The sequence below is a fragment of the Trachemys scripta genome, chromosome 6 (assembly GCF_013100865.1).
Source record: "Trachemys scripta elegans isolate TJP31775 chromosome 6, CAS_Tse_1.0, whole genome shotgun sequence".
NCBI lineage: Eukaryota > Metazoa > Chordata > Testudines > Emydidae > Trachemys > Trachemys scripta.
This window is the reverse complement of record NC_048303.1, coordinates 84,891,614-84,914,896: the sequence shown is the minus strand read 5'-3', so window position 1 is coordinate 84,914,896 and position 23,283 is coordinate 84,891,614. Positions and strand designations below refer to the sequence as shown.

At 41.7% G+C, this 23,283-nt stretch overlaps 1 protein-coding gene across 4 annotated transcripts in view; it reads left to right on the top strand.

Moving 5' to 3' along the window:
* The window catches only part of AOPEP (aminopeptidase O (putative)), a 368,640-nt gene that overhangs the window by 7,089 nt on the left and 338,268 nt on the right, over positions 1 to 23,283 (top strand). For all 4 annotated transcript variants that reach the window (XM_034773788.1, XM_034773786.1, XM_034773787.1 and 1 more), the window contains exon 3: positions 10,703 to 11,103. The gene's annotated coding sequence lies outside the window, so the exon portion shown is untranslated. The remainder of the gene's footprint in view (positions 1 to 10,702; positions 11,104 to 23,283) is intronic.

Below are 23,283 nucleotides of genomic sequence, written 5' to 3'. Positions count from 1 at the left end.
GAAGAAACATGTCTCCTGCAAAATCCCCTCCCCTCCTTTTTTTTTGCAGTGGGTTCAGCAAAATAATTTTTTAATCACAGGATAAAAAATAAATAAAATGAAAATTGAAATAAAATGTTTTACATTGGAGCTATACATTACACCTTTGAGAGGCAAGAACAGGAAATTGGTAAATTTACATAAGTTGCCTAATTATCATTCTGCAATAAGAGACAGGTCTTTGTTACACCCAGGGCCGGCTCCAGGGACCAGCGAAGAAAGCAGGTGCTTGGGGCGGCCAATGGAAAGGGGCGGCACGTCCGGGTCTTCGGCGGCAATTCAGCGGCAGGTCCGTCTCGGAGCGAAGGACCCGCTGCTGAATTGCTGCCGAAGAATGAAGCGGCGCAGTAGAGCTGCCGCCGAAGTGCCGCCGATTGCGGCTTAATCTACCCTCCCCTCCCCGCTTCACCGCTTGGGGTGGCAAAAAAAGCTGGAGCGGCCCTGGTTACACCTCAAATTTAGCAAAGTTTTGCCTAAACAAAGTGCATAGCATGCAAAATCACCTCTAAAAATAGTTTACATGGATATAGTTTGTAATTTGTTTTTGATCCAAATCGGAACAAAATGCTTAAATTTGTTCAGCAAAATGGAATTTACAAAATTTTTTTGATTGAGTGGAACATTCTATTTTGGTAAATATTGGAATGTTTAATTCCTACTTTGACTTTTAAAATGTTTTTAAAATTTGAAATTCAGTTTGAAATGAAAATTCAAAACATTCTGTTCCAATACTGTAAAAATGGAATGCTTCATTTTGTTTTTTTCCTTAAATAAAATTTCATCACAATCAACATGGTCCTCTTTAGATTTCCAAAAAAACAGCATTTTCAAACAGAAAAATCATAGAATCATAAAAAGTATGTCTGGAAGAGATAACGAGTCCATCCCGCTGTGCTGAGACAGGAGCAAATATACGTATACCATCCCTGACAAGTGTTTGTCCCTCCTGTTCTTCAATATCTCCAATGATGGGGATTCCACAGCCTTCCTTGGAAGCCTATTCCAGAATTTAGAAAGTTTTTCCTAGTAGCCAACAAATCTCCCTTGCTACAGATTAAGCTGATTACATATTGTCCTATCGTTGCTGGACACAGAGAACAATTGATCACGGTCCTCTTTGTAACAACCCTTAAAATAGTTGAAGTTTTATCAGGTCCTCTCCCCTCAATCTTATTTTCTCAAGACTAAACAAGCCCAGTTTTTTTAACCTTTCATCATAGATCAGGTTTTCTAAACCTTTCATAATTGTTGTTCTTCTGTAGATTTTCTCAAATTTGTCATAAGAACACAAGAATGGCAATACTGGATCAGACCAAAGGTCCATCTAGTCCAGTATCCTGTCTTCCAACAGCGGCTAATTCTAGGTGCCCCAGAGGGAATGAACAAGCGATCCATTTCCTGTCGCCTATTCCCAGCTTCTGGCAAACAGAGGCTAAGGACACCATCCCTGCCCATCCTGGCTAATAGCTATTGATGGACCTATCCTCCATGAACTTATCTAGCTCTTTTTTGAACCCTGTTATAGTCTTGGCCTTCACTACATCCTCTGGCAAAGCGTTCCACAGGTTAACTATGCGTTGTGTGAAGAAATACTTCCCTTTGTTTGTTTTAACCTGCTGCCTATTAATTTCATTTGGTGACCACTAGTTCTTGTATTATGAGAAGGAGTAAATAACACTTCCTTATTTACTTTCTCCACACCAGTCATGATTTTATAGATCTCAATCATATCCCCTCTTAGTTGTCTCTTTTTCAAACTGAAAAGTCCCAGTCTTATTAATCTCTCCTGGTAAAGATTTGGACCCAGGACTCCAGCTGAGGCCTCACCAGTGCCGAGTGAAGCAGGAGAGTTACCTCCCTTTGTGTTACGTACAACAATCCTGTTAATACAGTTCACAATGATACTAGCCTTTTTGGCAACTGCATCACATTGTTGGCTTCTATTCAATTTATGATTCATTATAACCCCCAGATCCTTTTCAGCAGTACTACTGCCTAGTCAGTTATTGTCAGTGACTGGGACATGGGTCATGCGTAGTGGTCAGAACAGGAGTCAGAGGCCAAAGCCAAGGGTTAGAGGCAAAGCTAGAGTTTTGAGCCAGGAGTCAGAGCCCAGGGTCAGAACCAGAGTCAAATGCCAGAGTCAAGGGTCAGAGCAGGGTTACCTGGAGTGGGACAAGGCAGGAGCGGGGTTTGGAACAAGGCAGGAGCTATTGCAATCATGGGCAAATGCTTTTGAGTAGCCATTGAACTGCTGCTGGTGGGGTTAAGAGCTGGTCTGCAGGATCATCCAACCAATCAGGCAGTGTTACAAATTAGGCAGCCCTGCTTCAGGTCAGCTCGATGCATTAGGTTGCCCAGAGACTGGCTCTACTCCTGTCTCTTCTTTCTGACAATTATTACCCGTTTTGTATTTGTGCATTGGATTTTTCCTTCCTAAGTGTAGTACTTCACACTTGTCATTATTGAACTTCATTTTGTTGATTTCAGACCAATTCTCCAAATTTATCAAGGTCATTTTTAATTCTAATCCTGTCCTCCACAGTGTTTGCAACCCCTCCCAGCTTGGTGTCTTCTGCCACTTTTATAAATAGACTCTCTGCTTTGTTATGCAAGTTTAAGGAAAATATTGAATAGTACTAGACCCAGGATAGACCCCTATATGACCCCCAGTAGACAAATCTGCCCAGATTGTCAGCGAATCATTGAAAAAACATACTCAAAGAGTAATTATTAATCAGTAGTTTACCCATCAGTAATTTCATCTATACCACATTTTGGTAGTTTGGTTGTGAGAATGTCATATGGGACAGTGTCAAAAGCCTTACTAAAATCAAGATACATCAAGGCTGCTGCTTCCCCACTCGCTATCCATTAGGCCAATAATCCTGTCAAAGAAGGAAATTAGGTTGACTGGCATGTAGCTATTCTGTCTATTATTTATCACCCTGTTATCTTCTAGGTGTTTACAGTCGGTTGTTTAATAATTTAAAAAAATGTTCCGTTGGAAAATTTTGACTAGCTCTAATATCTCATTGCAAAATCAGAATCACAATTGGCACTAACTGGCACCCTGTCAGCAATTTTTGCAGAGAAGCTGTGTTGGACTGGGTATTGTCTACAATAAATCATATAGGATTGGCATTTTGGAGAATTATTGACAACTGTGGTAACTTCAAGGTTCTGATTTGATGAGAGCTGCATTGTGTATGACTCCTCAGCCTGAGGCAGCCAACCAGTTTTGAAGAGACAGACCTATTTATATGCAAATAACTATTTTAATAGTTATTTGCAAGCCAAGAGGATATGAGCACCATCATTGCCAGGAGGCATTGGAGATGGATTGGCCATGTGCTTCGGATGGAAACTGATTCCATCATCAGAATGGCAATAAGATGGACACCTGAAGGCAAGTCAAAACGAGGCCGCCTGAAAACAACATGGCAAAGAGCTGTAGAAGCCGAGCTGAAAAACATGGGGCACAGCTAGGGAACCATTGAAAGACTTGCTAGAAACAGAGAGGAGTGGAGGAGCTTTGTCGCTTCCTAAATGCCAGAGCCGTAATAGGAACATGATGATGATTATCACCCATCTTGATTCAAAGGGGCCTTTGAAGTGATATATGTTAACTGACAGGAGATTAAAAACAGTCTATTCAGGGAAGCTAATTTCCATTCAGTATCGAATAAAACTGAATGTACAGTGGCAGAGGGGATGTCTATCTCAAGATCCATTGTAGAACTTCTTTGATTAGAATCAGTAGGTAATAAAGGTTGTTAACACCTAAATACCAGAGGGAGATACAGAGGAGCTGGGTTCTTCTCACTGTAGGAAAGAAATAGAAATGCTTAGACAAAGCCTGAGAGTTTGACAGATTTCTGAACTCATAAAAGTAAGGATGTGATTCAGTGATGTAAAGCATTATGTTGTAACTACAGCGTCTAACCTAGATAAGGTTACCGGTTTTGGTTAGACATATTCCTGGAGGTTTCATCACATCACATAATCTTTAATTAAAGATTCATCTTTAATGTCTGGCGACTCCAGGACAATTCTGGAGGGTTGGCAATCCTAACCCACACTCAGGGCTAGACATAGATTAATAGTTTTATCTGCTTTGCTTTTTCTCTTATTTTTAAAAAGTAAGCATTGCTTTCTTTAAGACACTTTTTGACACTGCAGTTCATTCTTGAGGAAAATTAATTTTTGAACGTTGGTGAGAGGGAGAAGGTGACCGACACAGGATATTCAAACAAATATGTGGGCCAGAATGGTACAAATACCATAAGATGCTGCCAGATAATGGCTTCTGTCAAGGGCAATGTGACCACGAGAATTGATGGGAATAAATAGCCTGGATAATAAACTACCCTCATAACCATTCAGAGAGAATCCCTCCTAAATAGAGTTAAAGCACTTTTGTGGGGAATCTTGCATTGCCATTGTGTTCTGTGAGTGAACAGAGGTTTTCGCTCCTATCTGTCTATCTATCAACTTTCATTATTAATAAATTAGCATGATATTTTACTTTTAAAATTTAGGAAAAACTGAAAATCCTATGTGGAGCACTGGTTAGTCTGTTCACCCCAAGGGAAATCAGGGCTTGGGTATAAAACAGCTGCTGAACTGCTGACAGGTTTCAGAGTAGCAGCCGTGTTAGTCTGTATCCGCAAAAAGAACAGGAGTACTTGTGGCACCTTAGAGACTAACAAATTTATTTGAGCATAAGCTTTCGTGGGCTACATCCCACTTCTTCGGATGCATAGAATGGAACATATATTGAGGAGATATCACTTTTGAAGTGATATGCAAATTAGACACAATCAATTTAGGTTTGAATAAAGACTGGGAATGGCTGAGCCATTACAAACATTGAATCTATCTCTCTATGTAAGTACTCTCACACTTCTTATCAACATGTCTGTACTGGGCTATCTTGATTACCCCCTTCAAAAGTTTTTTTTCTCTTACTTAATTGGCCTCTCAGAGTTGATAAGACAACTCCCACCTGTTCATGCTCTCTGTATGTGTGTGTATATATATCTCCTCAATATATGTTCCATTCTATGCATCCGAAGAAGTGGGATGTAGCCCATGAAAGCTTTATGCTCAAATAAATTTGTTAGTCTCTAAGGTGCCACAAGTACTTCTGTTCTTTTTGAACTGCTGACAGTGACTTACAAAAGAGAATGTAAACTGCTTTTCATTATTGTAGTAAACTAACTTTAGAAATAGTTTTCAGAGTAGCAGTCGTGTTAGTCTGTATCCGCAAAAAGAAGAACAGGAGTACTTGTGGCACCTTAGAGACTAACAAATTTATTAGAGCATAAGCTTTCGTGGGCTACAGCCCACTTCTTCGGATGCATATAGAATGGAACATATATTGAGGAGATATATATACACACATACAGAGAGCATACACAGGTGGGAGTTGTCTTACCAACTCTGAGAGGCCAATTAATTAAGAGAAAAAAAACTTTTGAAGTGATAATCAAGCTAGCCCAGTACAGACAGTTAAGAAGTATTCTCACACTTCTTAACTGTCTGTACTGGGCTAGCTTGATTATCACTTCAAAAGTTTTTTTTCTCTTAATTAATTGGCCTCTCAGAGTTGGTAAGACAACTCCCACCTGTTTATGCTCTCTGTATGTGTGTATATATATCTCCTCAATATATGTTCCATTCTATATGCATCCGAAGAAGTGGGCTGTAGCGCACGAAAGCTTATGCTCTAATAAATTTGTTAGTCTCTAAGGTGCCACAAGTACTCCTGTTCTTCTTTTTTTAGAAATAGTCTAGTCCATTTGAATCTGAGAGTGGCTCATCTCCCCACATATGCTATTCTTTAATGAGCAAAATCAATACTTGTTTAAACTTGACACTGCCTTAAACAGTGGAAATTAGCTGTTTTCCTATACTAACGTATGAATTTGGTTGTAGATTATATCTTTATCTACGTTATGCTGTTCAGTGGCTGTTCATCTCACTTGTCTAGAGTATATATTGTACCCAAGGTTGGATCAAGGTACTCTGGGGCCCTGGACACATCTCACATCATTGCTTCTCCCCTCTTTGTTGTGACAGGGGACACCCATACAAGAGTTGTCTCTGGGTGGACTGCTACTGCTTTTCTCTGGGCATGTTGGGAACACTATTATTTCCTGTTTTCATGCAGGCTGCGTGGCCTGTCTCGGAGGAGGAAGGGCTTATTCCCCACAACCAGCAGAGAACTCTGTCATTGCTTACCAGGCCCCAAGTAATAGATCTTTGCTGCACACTGTCCCTGACAACTGGAAACAGGAAGGGTTAGAACTATGAAGTATAGGGAAGTCTTAGTCTGAAAACGCTGTAGGAGAAGGCTTTTATACCTAATAATTAGGTATATTCTTGACAGCAAGTCCTAGTTCAAGCTTCTTTCTCCAGAGTACCACTAACTGGTATTTGGCTTATCTGTTCTGCTCATAAGTAGCTTGGAAACTGAGTGCCTACAAGCCCACTTCTTCTGAAGAGCAGGAAACCTTCTACTGATTCTTGGCATATTTGTTAATATATACCCCATACAAAGTATATGACTAAAGATATTTAGATTCTTAGGCTGTTTCTGATACATTTTTGCTTAATCAAAAAAGTATACTAGTCTCAGTAAATAGCTTTATAATTTCATTAACCGTAATGGCAAGTTTTTTTTAATGTAGTGACTGATATCTTTATAAAATTGCTGGAAAAACTGGTTGTAAATCCAGCCTATTCAGCAGCCATCTTCACATGCTATCCTCTGTATGACCTTTGGCCTGTTCAGAAGGTCCAGTATATGATCTGCTGCTACTGATGTAGTACCATGTTAATGACAGAAGAAAAAATTATTTGGAGAGCACAACACACCAAACCGGAGACACATTTTTTTTGATATATGGAAATGTATTGCCACAGCGTTAAAAACTTTATTCTGCCATCATGTGGCACAGTCTCTCCCCCGTCCCCTCCTTTCTTTCTTTAACATAATTTAAGTTACATGGCTCCTTTGGATAAATCACAGAAAGATTGTATTCTGCTTTCCTAAAGAGAGAGGCATCATTGACAGCTTATGGGGTGAGGGGCACATCTCACAAGTGAAAAGAGAAACGTGCATAATGAGGAACAATTCACCACACCAAGTAATATAGTGACCACAATCTAGTGCTCTCACACTTCAGTGAAGATACTCAGATACTGCAATGACAAGCATGGGCATAGATAGACAAGTAAGGCACAAGATTTGGAGTCAAGAGATGTGGGTACTATTCTCACTTCTGTCACACACTTGCTGCCAGACCATGAAAAATTACTTAGAACAGGAAGCCAGGGTTTCAATTTCTCCATTTGTAGTTTAAAAAAAAAAAAAAAAGTAAATTAATGAAATATTTTATCTAATGGCTATCACAGCGGCTGGACACATTGAATAAGTCAACATCAGACATTCAGCACTTATAGTGGTTGTTATATGTAGATCTTAAAGCTATTCTCTCACTTTATAAAGTTATCATTATGAAGACTGTTGGCCAAATTCTGACCTTAGTTACACCCTGTGCTGCTCTACGGAATACGATTGCTTGGAGTGTGCTTCAGGGCAAACTTTGCCCTTAAGTATCTGTAAAACTCAGCATGTTTCCCTGCTGATACACACACCTCTTTAAAAAAGAGGAGTCTGCTAATCATGTAGATTTTCTCCTGCTCCTCCAGCTCTACTCTGTGCTAGGATGAAGTTCTTCCCATCAAAGAACAGGACACAATTTCACAAAGGATTGTGATAAAATCATTTAAAAACTATAATGTATGAAAAATTAAATTTGGTGTTTAGTTATAGGCATTTCCATTTAAACAAAATCTCTTCAATTTAAAGTCCTGATTTTCCATTCAGTTATAGAATTGCTTGGTTGCAAAAGTTTACCACTAGGTGGCAATGCTCATTTCTTCCAAGTATCAGTATACCAGTAATCATTTGCCAGGCAGACCAGATGTTCCAAGCAGCCACATTTTTCTTTTTCCTCAAAAGAGTTATCAAATCCTGTGCACTGGAGACCTCTTTAATACATGATGGTCCAAGTAAGTGGAAGAGTGAACATTATTATTATTATTATTTATTATTTGTATTGCTGTAATTCCTAGAACCCCTATTTGTAGACCTTGTAGCCCTGTAAAATGTTTGTTCCCTTATGAACATTTAATTTAGAGACAGGAGTAACAATTCAAGCATATCAGTGACATAAATTGATACATGGCAGATTTCTTCCTCTAGTAGATGTACTAATCTGAAAACATGTGAATGACATATGCCTGTTCAGTACAGAGAAATGTTTTTTAAACCGTTACTTGTTTTGTTGAAATGGAACCATTTGTACTTCCAAATAAGAACATTCTATTCATTGTACTCACTCTTCTGTTCCCTCTTCTTCCTTTATCGGATTCTTATTATGCTCCCACAGTTTGCAAAAGATGGTGATGTAGTGGCATTAATCTTTCCACTTTAGCTTTCTCTAAAACAGCCTAAAACAATTGCTCTTAGGCTCTCAGTGTGTTTGTTAGTCAACATGTGTTTGCAGAAAATGGTGATGAAGTGTCATTTATCCTTCCACTTCGGCACACATTGTGGGTAAGTGGGTTTTGCTCAGGGATTTTCTTTGGCTTTCAGGCCAGGGTCTCCAAAGCAGTGGTAACCCAGCACATCTGCACCTCTACTGCAGTTATGGGCAATAGCTTCAATAGTCACTGTGCCCCTCCTATACAGGGAGTTAGAGCTGTATGGATCCATGTAGTATTGCATCCAGTTTTGGTACCCCCACTACAGAAGGGGTGTGGACAAATTGGAAAGAGTCCAGCGGAGGGCAACAAAAATGATTAGGAGGCTGGGGCACATGATTTATGAGGGAACTGGGGTTATTTAGTCTTCAGAAGAGAAGAGTGAGGGGAGATTTGATAGCAGCCTTCAACTACCTGAAGGGGGTTCCAAAGAGGATGGAGTTAGGCTGTTTTTAGTGGTGGCAGATGACAGAACAAGAAGCAATGGTCTCAAGTTGCAGGAGGGGAGTTCTAGGTTGGATATTAGGAAACACTATTTCACCAGGAGGATGGTGAAGAACTGGAATGAGTTATCTAGGGAGGTGGTGGAATCTCCATCCTTGGAGGTTTTTAAGGCCCAGCTTGACAAAGCCTTGGCTGGGATGATTTAGTTGGTGTTGGTCCTGCATTGAGCAGGGGGTTGGACTAGATGACCTCCTGAGGTATCTGCCAACCCTAATCTTCTATGATTCTATGATCTCCTTATCACATCCTCACTTCTTGCCAGGCCTGCTGCCAAGCCTTTGCATGTTGCCCCAGTTGGACCATCCTCTGGTATTCATTTAGATGATGACAGGTGCACATAGGCTGCAGAAGTGTAGTGTGCAGATTCTGAGCAGTAGTGCCCTGAATAGTTTTAGCCAGGATGGGCAGGGATGGTGTCTCTAGCCTCTGTTTGCCAGAAGCTGGGAATGGGTGATAGAGGATGGATGACTTGATGATTACCTGTTCTGTTCATTCCCTCTGGGGTGCCTGACATTGGCCACTGTCAGAAGACAGGATACTGGGCTAGATGGACCTTTGGTCTGACCCAGTATGGCCATTCTTATGTTCTAGTATAGAGAGGGCCTAATTCATATTTGAGGCTAGAAAGGAATAAAAAGTATAAGTGGCTGATAAACTTATTGATTTCCTGCCATTCCCCTTAAGGACAAAAGCTGCAAGCAAACCACAGGCTGCAGAAGGGATGGAAAACTCCTCCGAATGCTTTTTTGAATACTTGCCATTCTATGAATACTTAATTATAAAGGTATATTTAAAGCAAAACAAAAATTTGTCTCATATTTTGCTCAATTTTTTCCCCACAAATATGGTCTTTTCTTGTCTACAATCTAAAGCCAGTTATTTTGGAATCAGGAAAGGTCTCTGCTGCTTCATGTTCTTATTTCACAGTAATCTCTTCATTTTCTACTAATGGCATGCATTTAAATCCCTTTAAATATTAACAGTGGTGCCAGAGAATACAAGTTCAGCACATAAAGGCCTGTCTGAATTAGTACAGAATTTCTGAATAGGTGTGGGCTGTGGTTATTTTACTGTAAGTAAATGAACTTTGCTGCAGTAATATCCCATTACTACAGATTATATGTACTGCTGGAAAATAAATCAGCTTGTCAGCAAATCTGGGTGTCCTGACTTTACATACATTATGCAAATATTAAACATGTGTGCCTTTGCTCTCCACTGTACTACTCTTGCTTGAATGGATTTTATACTAATCTTGCTATCTAAAGTACTGCAAAGTGGCATGAGGAAAAGGGTGACACTGTAAGCCTTTTCATTCAGGGTGAGAGAGTCTGAGGCTAGGACTGGGAGCCAGGCATTCTCAAATATTAATGCTGTCTGTGACACTGATTACATGGAAGGCCCATTTTATGGTTTGGTTTGGTGGTCACTCGATGGTGCCATGGCAGGAGCAGGGAGGGTTTCTGGTGCTTGGAGGATTAGCCAGCTCAGGACTCTTGTCTAGAGCAAGTCCTAACCTAGCTCCACTTCTCTTACCTCCATGAATACTACTACTCCTTTCCCACCCTGTACTTCCACTATGAACCATGTCTTTCCATTGCAGGTCCCAGCTTCTCTTTCATGCTGTGAACCAAGGAGCAGAGAGAGACGACCACAGAACCTACACAACCAAGTACTTGAATTCAGGAACTGTGTCTGTAGATAGGCGGAGTGGCCTCCCTCTGACGCTGACCAGGAACCACTCCCTGCCCTGTGGTGGACGGAGCCAGGCCAGGCCCACCCTTTGTGCCAGAAGCAGAGGGGTGGAACAGGAAGTATAAGATGTGGGGCCTCCAGCTCAGTTGAGGGAGAGCCATGGAAGGAGTTGGATGCCTCTGCCTTACTGCTGACCCTTGAGCCAGAGACTGAGCTGTACCAATCCCTGCCCCTGGAGGAATACCCCAAGGAGCGGCTGAGTACCCTGAGGAACCTGAGGGCCCGTGAGCGACAAAGCCCTTTGAACAGGTAGGGATAGGAAGTAGCCCAAAGAAACCAGACATTAATCTGATTGTGTTGCTGGATCCAGAGTCAGTGTGTTTCAGGAGGATCCCTGCTGACCCAGTGGCAGGATTACTCGCCACTGCTAGGGCTTTGGTCTGGGACTTGGTGGAGTAGGTTGGGCCTGGGTCCTTCTACCACCTGCTGCTAGCCCCACTCCTGAGGTAGCAGCCTACCCACTTTAGGCCAGATGGCCTCCATTTGTTTGCTTTTTGCCGCACCCAGGGAGCTGGGCCATAGACTGCAGTTGCTCTGCTGTGCCCAGGAAGCTTGAGCCTGACTCCATCTGCCCCAAAGACACAGCTGGGTTGAAGACTGATAATTGCCCTGGTCTGCCCCATTGGCACATACCGTGCTAATTCCTTGTCAATTGGCCATCAACCAATAGGTGGCATAGCGAGGTGGAGTGGCCTCCCTTCAAGGCTGACAGGGAGGAATCACTCCAAGCTACTACAGTGTCAAGAAGGGACAAGGTCTTTGGTTGTCTAATATTAGGGCAATATGAGGGATCTTAATAGAGATGGGAAGGAAGAGGAAGGACCCACAGACATAGCTACAAGGAAGGCACTTTCTCAAGGCAGAGAAGAGTGTATTTCGCATATTATTAGTGTGCTAATAGATAACCTTTCTAAAATTATTAGAAAATTGGAACTTCCACAGCAGACTTCAGGCTTCATTTTCAGTAGTGGCCCCCTATGTAAGTCCCTGCATATGGATTTAGGTACTTAACTGTAGGCATTCAAGTTTGAAAACTTAAGTCTTTGTTTTGTGGATCTGAGTTTTGGTAACTATCAAAACTATAGTGGTACTAATAGGACAGTACTCACTCAATGTGTTACTAGTCGAATCATAGAATTGTAGGACTGGAAGGGACCTTGAGAGGTCATCTAGTCCAGTCCATGGTACTCATGGCAGGACTATGTAATAACTAGACCATCCCTGACCAGTGTTGTCTAACCTGTGCTTAAAAATCTCCAATGATGGAGATTCCACAACCTACCTAGGCAATTTATTCTAGCGCTTAACCACCCTGACAGGAAATTTTTCCTAATGTCCAACCTAAACCACCCTTGCTGCAATTTAAGCTCGTTGCTTCTTATCCTATCCTCAGATGTTAATGAGGACACATTTTTTCCCTCCTGCTTGTAACAACCTTTTATGTACTTGAAAACTGTTATTGTGTCCTCTTTTGGACTTCTTTTCTCCAGATTAAACAAATTCAGTTTTTTCAATCTTCCCTCACAGGTCACGTTTTTAGACCTTTAATCATTTTTGTTGCTTCTTCTCTGGACTTTCCCCAATTTGTCCACATCTTTCCTGAAATGTTGCGCCCAGAACTGGACACAATACTCCAGTTGAGGTCTAATCAGCACAGAGTAGAGCGCAGGAATTACTTCTCGTGTCTTGCTTACAACACTCCTGCTAATACATCCCAGAATGATGTTCTCTTTTTTTTGTGTGCAAAAGTGTTACACTGTTGACTCATATTTAGCTTGTGATCCACTATGACCCCAGATCCCTTTCTGCAGAACTCCTTCATATTCAGTCATTTCCCATTTTGTATATGTGCAACTGATTGTTCCTGCTAAGTGGAGTACTTTGCATTTGTCCTTATTGAATTTCATCCTATTTACTTCAGACCATTTCTCGAGTTTGTTCAGATCATTTTGAATTTTAATCCTATCCTCCATAACACCTGGAATCCCTCCCAGCTTGGTATCATTTGCAAACTTTATATGTACTCTCTATGCCATTATCTAATAATTGATGAAGATGTTGAACAGAACCTGCAGGACCACACTCAATATGCCCTTCCAGTTTGACTGTGAACCACTGATAACTACTCTCTGGGAACAGTTTTCCAACCAGTTATGGCCCCACTTTATAGTAGCTCCATCTAGGTTGTATTTCCCTAGTTTGTTTATGAGACAGTTATGTAAGACAGTATTAAAAATCTTACTAAAGTCAAGATATATCACATATACCGCTTTCTCCCCCATCCACAAGGCTCGTTACCCTGTCAAAGAAAGCTAGTAAGTTGGTTTGATAAGATTTGTTCTTGACAAATCTATGATGACTGTTATTTATCACCTTATTATTTTCTATGTGTTTGCAAATTGCTGAATTATTTGCTCCGTTATCTTCCCAGGTACTGAAGGTAAGCTGACTGGTCTGTAATTCCCTGTAATTGTCCTTATTTCCCTTTTTACAGATGAGCACTATATTTGCCCTTTTCCAGTTCTCTGGAATCTCTCCTGTCTTCCATGACTCTTCAGAGATAATCGCTAATGGCTCAGATATCTCCTCAGTCAGCACCTTGAGTATTCTAGGATATATTTCATCAGGTTCTGGTGACTTGAAGATGTCTAACTTGTCTAAGTAATTTTTAATTTGTTCTTTCCCTATTTTAGCCTCTGATCCTACCTAATTTTCACTGGCATTCACTATGTTAGACATCCAATCACCACCAATCTTCTTGGTGGAAACTGAAACAAAAAAATCGTTTAGCACTTCTGCCATTTCCTCATTTTCTGTTATTGTTTTTCCCGCCTCATTGAGTAATGGGCATATCCTATCCTTGGTCTTTCTCTTGCTTCTAATGTATTTGTAGAATGTTTTCTTGTTACTCTTTATATCTCTAGATAGTTTAATCTCGTTTTGTGCCTTGGCCTTTCTAATTTTATCCCTATATACTTGTGTTATTTATTTATATTCATCTTTTGTAATTTGACCTAGTTTCCACTTTTTTGTAGGACTCTTTTTTTGAGTTTCAGATCATTGAAGATCTCCTGGTTAAGCCAGGGTGGTTTTGTGCCATACTTCCTGTCTTTCCTACACAGTGGGATTGTTGGCTCTTGTGCCCTTAATAATGTCTCTTTGAAAAACTACCAACTCTCTTGAACTATTTTTCCCCTTAGACTTGCTTCCCATGGGATCTTACTTACCAACTCCCCAAGTTTGCTAGGGTCTGCCTTCTTGAAATCCATTGACTTTATTGTTCTGCATTCCCTCCTACCATTCCTTAGGATCATAAACTCTACCATTTCATGATCACTTTCACCTCAGCTGCCTTCCACTTGCAAATTCTCAACCAGTTCCGCTCTGTTTGTCAAAATCAAATCTAAAACAGCTTTTCCCCTAGTAGTTTTCTCCACCTTCTGAAATAAAAAATTGTCTCCAATACATTCCAAGAACTTGTTGGATAATATGTGCTCTGCTGAATTATTTCCCCAGCAGATGTCTGGATAGTTGAAGTCCCCCATCACCACCAAGTCTGTGCTTTGGATGATTTTATTGCTTAAAACAAGCCTCATCCACTCTTCTTCCTGGTTAGGGGGTCTATAGTAGACCCCTACTATGACATCACCCTTGTTTTTACCCCATTTATCCTTACTCAGAGACTTTCAACAAGTTGGTCTCCTGTTTCCATCTCAACCTCAATCCAAGCGTATACAGTTTTAATATACAAGGCACACCAACACCTCCTCCCTTTTTTCCCTGCCTCTCCATCCTGAGTAAGCTGTACCAGTCTATACTAATATTCCAGTCATGCATATTATCCCACCAAGTCAAAGTCATAGTTGTGTTTATTAACTAGCATTTCAAGTTCGTTCTGCTTATTCTCCATACTTCTTGCATTAGTATACAGACATCTAAGATACTGATTTGATTTCCTCTCTATGTTCTCTTTTGTCTCCCTTATCCCTGCTATAATGGCCCATGCTCCCCCCCAGATTCCGACCCTTCTCCCAGGTCTCCATGTCTTTGACTTACCTGTGGGATTTTGTCACCTGCCACCACCGAACCTAGTTTAAAGCCCTCTTCACAAGGTTAGCCAGTCTGTATCCAAATATGCTCTTCCCCTTCCTTGATAGGTGGGCCCCATCTCTGCTTAGCAGTCCTTCCCGGAACAGTATCCCATGGTCAAGGAGGCCTAAGCCCTTCTGGCGACACCATCCTTGTATCTTGGAGATGAATGCCTGGCTGCATCTGTCTCTATCTGGGCCCCTACCTGTGACTGGAAGGATCAAAGAGAACACCACCTGCACCACAAACTCTTTCCCCCTTACTCTGAGAGCCCTGTAGTCACTTCTAATCTGCTCAGGGTCATACCTTGCAATATCATTAGTGCCCCATGGATGAGTAGCATAGGGTAGCAGTCAGAGGGCTGGATGATCCTTGACAATCCCTCCATAACGTCTTGGATATGGGCCCCGGCAGGCAGCATACCTCCTGAGATGCCAAGTCAGGCCGACAGATGGGTGCCTCCGTCCCCCTCAGAAGCGAGTCACTAACGACCACTACCCCCTATGTTTCTTCCTGGGAGTAGTGGCTATGATCATCCCAGCTTTGGGGGAACGTGGCTTCTCCTCCTCCACCTTTGGGGGCGATTCCTCATCGCTTGTTGCCAGGACAGCATAACGGTTCTTCATCACTATGGTGGGTGGGTCGGCAGTAGGGGTGGAACACTGCCTGCTTCCAGAAGTAACCAGCAGCCATTGTCCTACCTGTGACAGAGCCATATCCTCCTCCCTCGATGGCATGACAGCAGTCCTCTCTAGATGGATAGTTTCCTCAGCCTTGGATGTCTCCATATAAATACTGTCAATAAATTCCTCATGGACACAGATACTCCTCAGTCTAGCCACCTCCTCCTGTAGCTCTGCCCCTGCTTCCTGAGAGATTCCACCAGCAGACACCTTTCACAATGGATAGTCCCCTCAGTCTGGCTTTCTGAGTGGGAAATGCAGGCCACAGTCTCTGCAAATCTACCATGGGATCTGGCAGGGTATCCATGGTCAAGTTCATGGTCTGGATACAGATGCAGGTGGAGGATTCAGGAGCAGTGTGGGCACTGGCAATGTAGCCCTTCATAACCATAGCAATTATATTACTACTCTCTCTTTCAGACTCCTGTTTGCAGTCCCCTGTTCGCACAGTCCCCTTGGTGGCTTAGCTTCTGGCTTTTTAAGGCCTTTTCTCCTAGGTTGGTCCTATCCTCTCGTTCAATCACACAGAGGGAGGGTGATCACAATGCTGATTGAGGCTGATCAAGGATGATCCAGGGAACAAAGGCTCAAACAGTCTGCAAACACACAATCCCAACTGACCCTGTAACTTTAAATAACCTCAAAGAGAAAGAAAAACACAAACAGCCAAACAAACTCACTCACCCCAAGATTACTACTCGCATCTTGTTTGTTTAGCAGGGGGATCTCATTCTCCCCCCCCTCTCAAACTTCCCTGTTTGCAGTCCCCTGTTCACTAGCTCGCATGTGCATGCACGTTAGGGTGCACAAGTAGGCCCTTTTAAATATGCAAATTAGTAATTACGTGCATAAGTGTCAGTTTGCACATGTTGTCCATTCTTATGTGCAAATGCAGGTTCTTGCAGAAGCAGAGGCTATACACTTTTTTGCAAGCATAATGTTGTTCCCTCCTTGGAAAAATTTGCCCTTAACTGCTACTTATGAGCTAGCTTATGCTTTAACAGTCTGCTTCCATAATGAATGGTGCATAGCTTCACTGCTCCAAGAGCAGAAGAGGAAGATTCCTCAGAGAGACACAATGTCGGGAATAAATAACCTGATGTGTGCCATCTCAGCAGTGCAGACTGGCATGGTGAGAGGTGGAGTCTTCTTTCCAACCACTCCTTGCCCACTTGCTTGGATGGGAAGTAGTGAGCACGCAACACCTGCTTACTCCTTTCAAGGAGGCTGCACAGTAATGTTAGGTGGGGAGAATTACTTTACAGGCTGGGTCACAAAATGGTTCTGTCTCTCCACCTTCCCTGCAGACTGGAATGAAAGAATTGTGCCTGAGAGGAGGTCTTCAAGGAGTAGGAAAATCAAGCACAGAGACAAAAGGAAAATGCATAAATAGTAGGAACACTTTCTATTCAGCCAACCTACATGGCTGGTGCTCTCTTGTGACTCAGAGAGAACTGCAGAGCACTTTTAGATAAAGTCGGAGAGGCAAGTGGTTTGTGGAAAAAATACCTAATTTATGCCCTCTAATGATATCCAACTTCTCCATGCTATTTGGGTGGTCTACACCCCTCCTATCTACCCCCCAAATATCCATTAGTGGAATTGTTTATTAATTGCAGCCTTGCTACTGACATGCCATGACTTTGATTGATGATTAAAGAGCTGTTCTGTTAAATGTACCAGGCAACATAAGCCTGAAATTACAGCTGTACTCTGAAAAGTAACACAGCATTTAAAAAAAAAGTATTCTGGATTTCCAGTTTTGTCTCTTGATGCTGTTTCAAAAATATTGATTCTGTTTCAAAAAATATTTTTAAACTATCTGCCCTGGAAATTTCAACCTGGAATCTAAAGGTCTGTCTGGGTTCTTTTTAATTCTGGATCATCACCAATGATCAAGATTCCAGAGCTGGAACTTAGTTAACAATTCTGTGAATTGTACATGCCAAAAAAGATGCCAGCTCATTCGCCCAGAGCAGAATTGTGTGCAGTGCTAAGAATAAAAAGCAGTGAAAACTCATTTTACTTAGAAAAGTAAGCAAATAGACTGTGTATAGAAACAGGGAGTAGAACTCTGGAGGATTAAGAGATGTTATTTTAACATCTTCATTTTTCTTGAACTTTTAATTGTCCATTGATTTCAATGAAACAAAATGAAATGAAATGTTGGTTGGTTTTCCCTGCATCTGGTTGAAGAACCAACTAGGAAAGGGTTAACATCTGATGTCTGTATGTTTGTTAATTACATAAAAAGGACAAAGACTACATGGAGATGGCAGCTAGCATTATCTGCCACAGATTAATGTGTAATTTACAAATCCAAAATATTATGTTTGAAGATCTTCTATGTTATAGACACTGCAATTTTTTCTTATGTGCAAATGTTAAGACTCCCCCTTCCTCCCCACCCCCAAAATCATGAGCATATAACACTGAAGGTTTCAAAATCACTTACTTCTGAAATTTCTGTATTAGAGTGCAGCGGTTTATGGTTACCACAGTGATGGGATTGGTATAAGAACCCAAATACCAGAGTAGAATGCTTAGTAATAGAACAGTTATAGACTTAAAAAAAAAAAGTGGTGTGGGGAGGCTTAGATTTTGTTTGTTTAACTTTACATTCCTAAATGAATGTCAGGACAGTAAATTAGTGGCAAAAAGCTCTATCCACATTCTCTAGTAACAGAAAATCTATAGTTCATAGCATGATTGACCATATCCCTGAGCAGTCAGTTTCACATTTAATCTTTCAGTGAAATTAAAAAGGAAGAATAATGGAGGCAACAGTTATTGCACATGTTATTGTGCAAATGCCAGTTTTCTTTATTCTTATGCAATTATGAAAGTCAAAAGGTCAGGATATGAAATGCTAAGAACATCCCCATAGCCGATCCCAGTTAATCCTGGGAATGCATAACAAGGACTGCATAGTCAGTCATAAAATTTTAAAGAGCTACGGTAAATCTCTGTGCAAATATTGCCTTCATTTTTACAGTAAAGCAGTTGAGTGATATTCAGAATGATCACTTATCTCTGTTCTGTAATCCATTTAACCCCTAGTAGTGCACCTTGTTTTATACTCTTATTCCCTCTGCAATGGTCTTTATGTAAGAGAGAAGTAGAAGGGTTAAAAATTACGATCATAGCCATTAACTCAAGTTTACTTCACATCAGCGTTGCTCACCACAGGATGAGTAATTGAATCATTCTCTAGTGAAAACATTTATCTGCAGCCCTCTGGTGCAGCTGCTTAACAGGCCAGTTTGACACTGTTCAGAGCTCTGTCTCCAAGACCCCATTCCCTTCTTGCTGCAATTGATCAGAAATAATAAGCATGTGCCAAGCAAGAAGTGTACTTCCTAAAAGCAGTGAAACAGAAAATGAAAGCTGAGAGAGACCAATTCATCATTACCTCTTTGAATTATAATTGGCATTCAGACATTCCTTATTCAAACGGTGTCTGCCAATTACATCTCCAGAAACAGGAAAAAGTCTAAATTTTTTTCAGAAATCCTTTTAAAAATCCATTGCAACTCTCAGGTAAGCTTTCCAGAAAGTTTTATTAACCAAATCTCCCAAAGTGTGTACTTTTTCTGTATTCCTTTCCCTGTCATTTGCAATTACAAAGACCAGAAACAAAATAAATAAAACAAATGATAGAGACAGATGAAAAATGGATTACAGGGTCAATAAGAGAAAGGAAGTTCAAAGGCACAAAAATAAGGTCATATGATTAAATATGTTTAATAAAAATCAGTGGCATATAAATAACTGTGATATAAGCCACAATGCTTCCTTCACATCAGTGGAAGGTAGCTATAATATATAAAAAAGAGAGCTGGATGAGCGCAAAACCAAGGCAGTGGCAGCTTTGCGAGATGCACCTCTCTATTGACCAGGCAGTGAACCCTTTATTCCCAATAGTGAGCAGCTACTTGCAGGAATAATCCCATTGACGTCAATACAAACAACTCACTAGTGGGAATAAGGGGTTCACAATATGGCCTCACATGCGTATGGTATGTTAGGGGGCTCAGTGAGTAAAAGCAGGTATCTAGTGGAGAAGCAGCCAGTCTATACAGCATGCTCCCTGCAAAGGTATCTAAAGTCCACCATGACATAATGGTCTGCATTAATTAACTGCAGAGGTTAATGTGGTGCAGACTAGCATTAATTCTCCATGCAAAGGATAATATTGGCGGGCACAGTAGCTAACTATGCCACCAGATGTGTTGGGGGAGCATCTGGAAAGAAAATTGCTTTGTAGGTCTGGTTGAGGAACCATAACATGACACAGGTCTGTGCTTCCTGGCTGTCCCCAACCGATGCAGCTTCACCATTTCCCCTGCCAGGAAGTCTCCATCCCTGTAAAACTGATGGGAAAATGTGACCAAAAAAAAAAAAAAAAAAAATCCCCCAGCTTTTTTCAGTAACTTTTCCTTTCTCATGAGTGTCATTCCATATGAGGAAAAGATGGAGCATGCAAAGTCTAGATTTTGATGCTCCCCAAATCAGATATGATGATCAATTAGAGAGGAGACAGCTATCTTCTGTTTACACAGAAACGCCTTGCAACTCATCAATAATGACAGGAAAGGAAATACAGAAGAAAGTATGTGACAGGTTAATGGAGTTGTAGTGGGGTAACAGTCTTTAACCCTGTGCTTCTTTATCCTCCAGAGGCTCTGCTTAAATTCACATCAGCAATGTCATAGATTAATGAAGGAGTTGTTTCATTCCATCTACAGGGCTTATTTAGGAGAAGTTTAATTTACATGAAAGATGTAAGGGAAAAAGGAAAATAATGAACTTATCACAATGTCATTGCTTATAGGAAAAAATAGATGAATAAGAGAGTACACATTACAGCAGGTGGGCACCATCTACATTTTGGCTTAGAATTATGACAAATTTATTTTTTGTATATCATAAAAGTTAATACATGTGGTATTGGGAGCTTTGAATGACTGTGTCAAACTGGTTCTTAGGATTGTACAGTGGTATTTTCAGCTGAAAATTCAATACTATGATGGCTACAAGACCAGATTCAGACTGGGTGTAAGCAGATATTTGGAGCTTTCAACTGAAGTCAGTGGGAGTTGCATCTAATTACACGAGGACTGAATTTGATCCACATTATTCATTTAAGCATGTGATGATAACCTGTTTTACCAGGATTCAAACCTGAACCCGAGTCTAACCTTAATCTGGGGGGGAGGGATAGCTCAGTGGTTTGAGCATTGGCCTGCTAAACCCAGGGTTGTGAGTTCAATCCTTGAGGGGGCCACCTGGGGATCTGGGGCAAAATCAGTACTTGGTCCTGCTAGTGAAGGCAGGGGGCTGGACTTGATGACCTTTCAAGGTCCCTTCCAGTTCTAGGAGATAGGATATCTCCATTTTTTTTTTTTTTTTTAAACACTGCTCCCTTGGCCTATCTCTGGTCTTAATACAATAGCACTGTTATATTGAACAACACATTTTATCTTACCCCTGTGCTGTGAAAACAGAACTAATTCAAACTCTAAAGTGGACTGAATTATTTGGTAAAGCAAATTTTTTTCTTTTCTGATGCTGAAGTACAAGCTAGAAATATGCCAGAGGTTGTCAGGTAATGTTCAGTAACATCATTATTCAAAATACTTTTTAACCTCTTCTAGTCATTTGTTGAAAATTTTATTTCCTGGCATGATTGAGGAATGTAAAAAACTCCAACATGTGTGCACAAAGTCCCATGTTCATTTGTATGTGTAAAAATTCTAAATGTGTCTAAATTTTAAAACTTCAGCATGTAGTTAATAGTCAAGTATAGAAAATTTTGTGTTATATCCCTGAATGGACTAGTAAAATCTATAGGACAGGAGGTAATATCTTTTACTGGACCAACTTCTGTGGGTGAAAGAGACAATCTTTTGAGCTTACACAGAGCTTTTCTTCAGGTTACTGTAATCAGTAGTAAATTCCGTGAGCATTTTGTACTGCTTATATGTAAACGATACTTGTCTGTATCATTAATATGGCCCTACCAAACTCACGGCCATGAAAAATGCGTCAGGGACTGTGAAATCTGGTCTCTTGTGTGCTTTAACCCTATACTATACAGATTTCACCGGGCAGACCAGGTTTCCCAAATTGGGGGTTCTGACCCAAAAGGGAGTTGCAGGGGGAAGGTCACAGGATTATTTTAGGGAGGTTGCGGTATTGCCACCCTTACTTCAGTGCTGCCTTCAGAGTTGGGCAGCTGGAGAGCGGTGGCTATTGGCTGGGCTCCCAACTTTGAAGGCAGTGCCACGCCAGCAGCAGCGCAGAAATAAGGGTGGCATGCCATTCTTACTTCTGTGCTGCTGCTGGTGGTGGCTCTGCCTTCAGAGCTGGGCTCCCGGCCAGCAGCCACCATTCTGGTGATTAGTCCAATTAGCAGTTAATCCTTCTGCCAAGTCCCTCTATCAGAGCAGTTAGCAGGCCTGGACAGCAATCAGCACAGGCCTTAATTAATTTTTCCGTCCTTCAATCAGGGCGGTTCACAGGTTATATCTCAGTCTGAGTCCGTGCGATACACCCCAGCAGTTCAGGGTGGGGAATTAGCTCCCAACTGGGAGCTACAGCAAATGCGTCTGGCGCATTAGCTCCAGCGGGCGCCAGACCAATTCAGGCCTCCTGGCCTATTAGTGGGGAGGTGGCCACCCTCCACTGTTGGGGTGCCTGGGGTAGGGGGATGCAGGCCCTCCCACTCCACTGCGTCCCAGCCCAGGGCCCTATTAGTGGCAGGGTAGTTCGCCACTAGGTCAGCGGGGATCCACCCGCAACACGCTGGCCAGTTCACAATAGTTCCACAGCCAAACCCTATTCGGCATCCCTGGGCTCCTTCATACCCTGCCCAGCTTGGGTTCTGGAGTCATCCTCAGTCTCCCCTGGGTAAACAGCAAATGGCAGCCCCGGCAGTTCGTTAGCATTGCTGGTCTACAGCAATTCAGGTAACTCCTCTGGTCGGGCAGCTGTCTCCTCCTTGCTGCCAGAGCCCGGAGCTGGAAGAACTCCTCCCTACTGAGCTAGGAGTCTGGCCTTTTATAATCCCGCTTCCTGTCCCACCCCACTGCTTCCGGCTGGGTGCCACACATGGCCTGGTTCTGCCCACCAGGGGGTGATTTCAGGTCTCTCCCCTTCTGAAGGGTGGGAGGCCGCGCCTCCTCACTACACATATATACAAGTGATATGATTGTGTGTCTCTCTGTCCCCCAGATGTTGTTGTACATTACTTGTCATCTTTATGGCAAGATCTTTGGATCAAAGACAGTGTCTTTGTATTGTTTGTAGAGCACCTAGCAAAATGGGTCTCAGATCCTTTGTGTGCTACTGCAGTATCAATATGTAGAAATTAATGCATTGCTATGACAGCTGTTGCCCTTTTCCAGCAGCTCAAGTGATACTAAAAGGGGTCTGCAGAAAAGGACCTAGGGGTCACAGTGGACGAGAAGCTGGATATGAGTCAACAGTGTGCTCTTGTTGCCAAGAAGGCTAATGGCATTTTGGGCTGTATAAGTAGGGGCATTGCCAGCAGATCAAGGAACTTGATCGTTCCCCTTTATTCGACATTAGTGAGGCCTCATCTGGAGTACTGTGTCCAGTTTTGGGCCCCTCACTACAAGAAGGATGTGGAAAA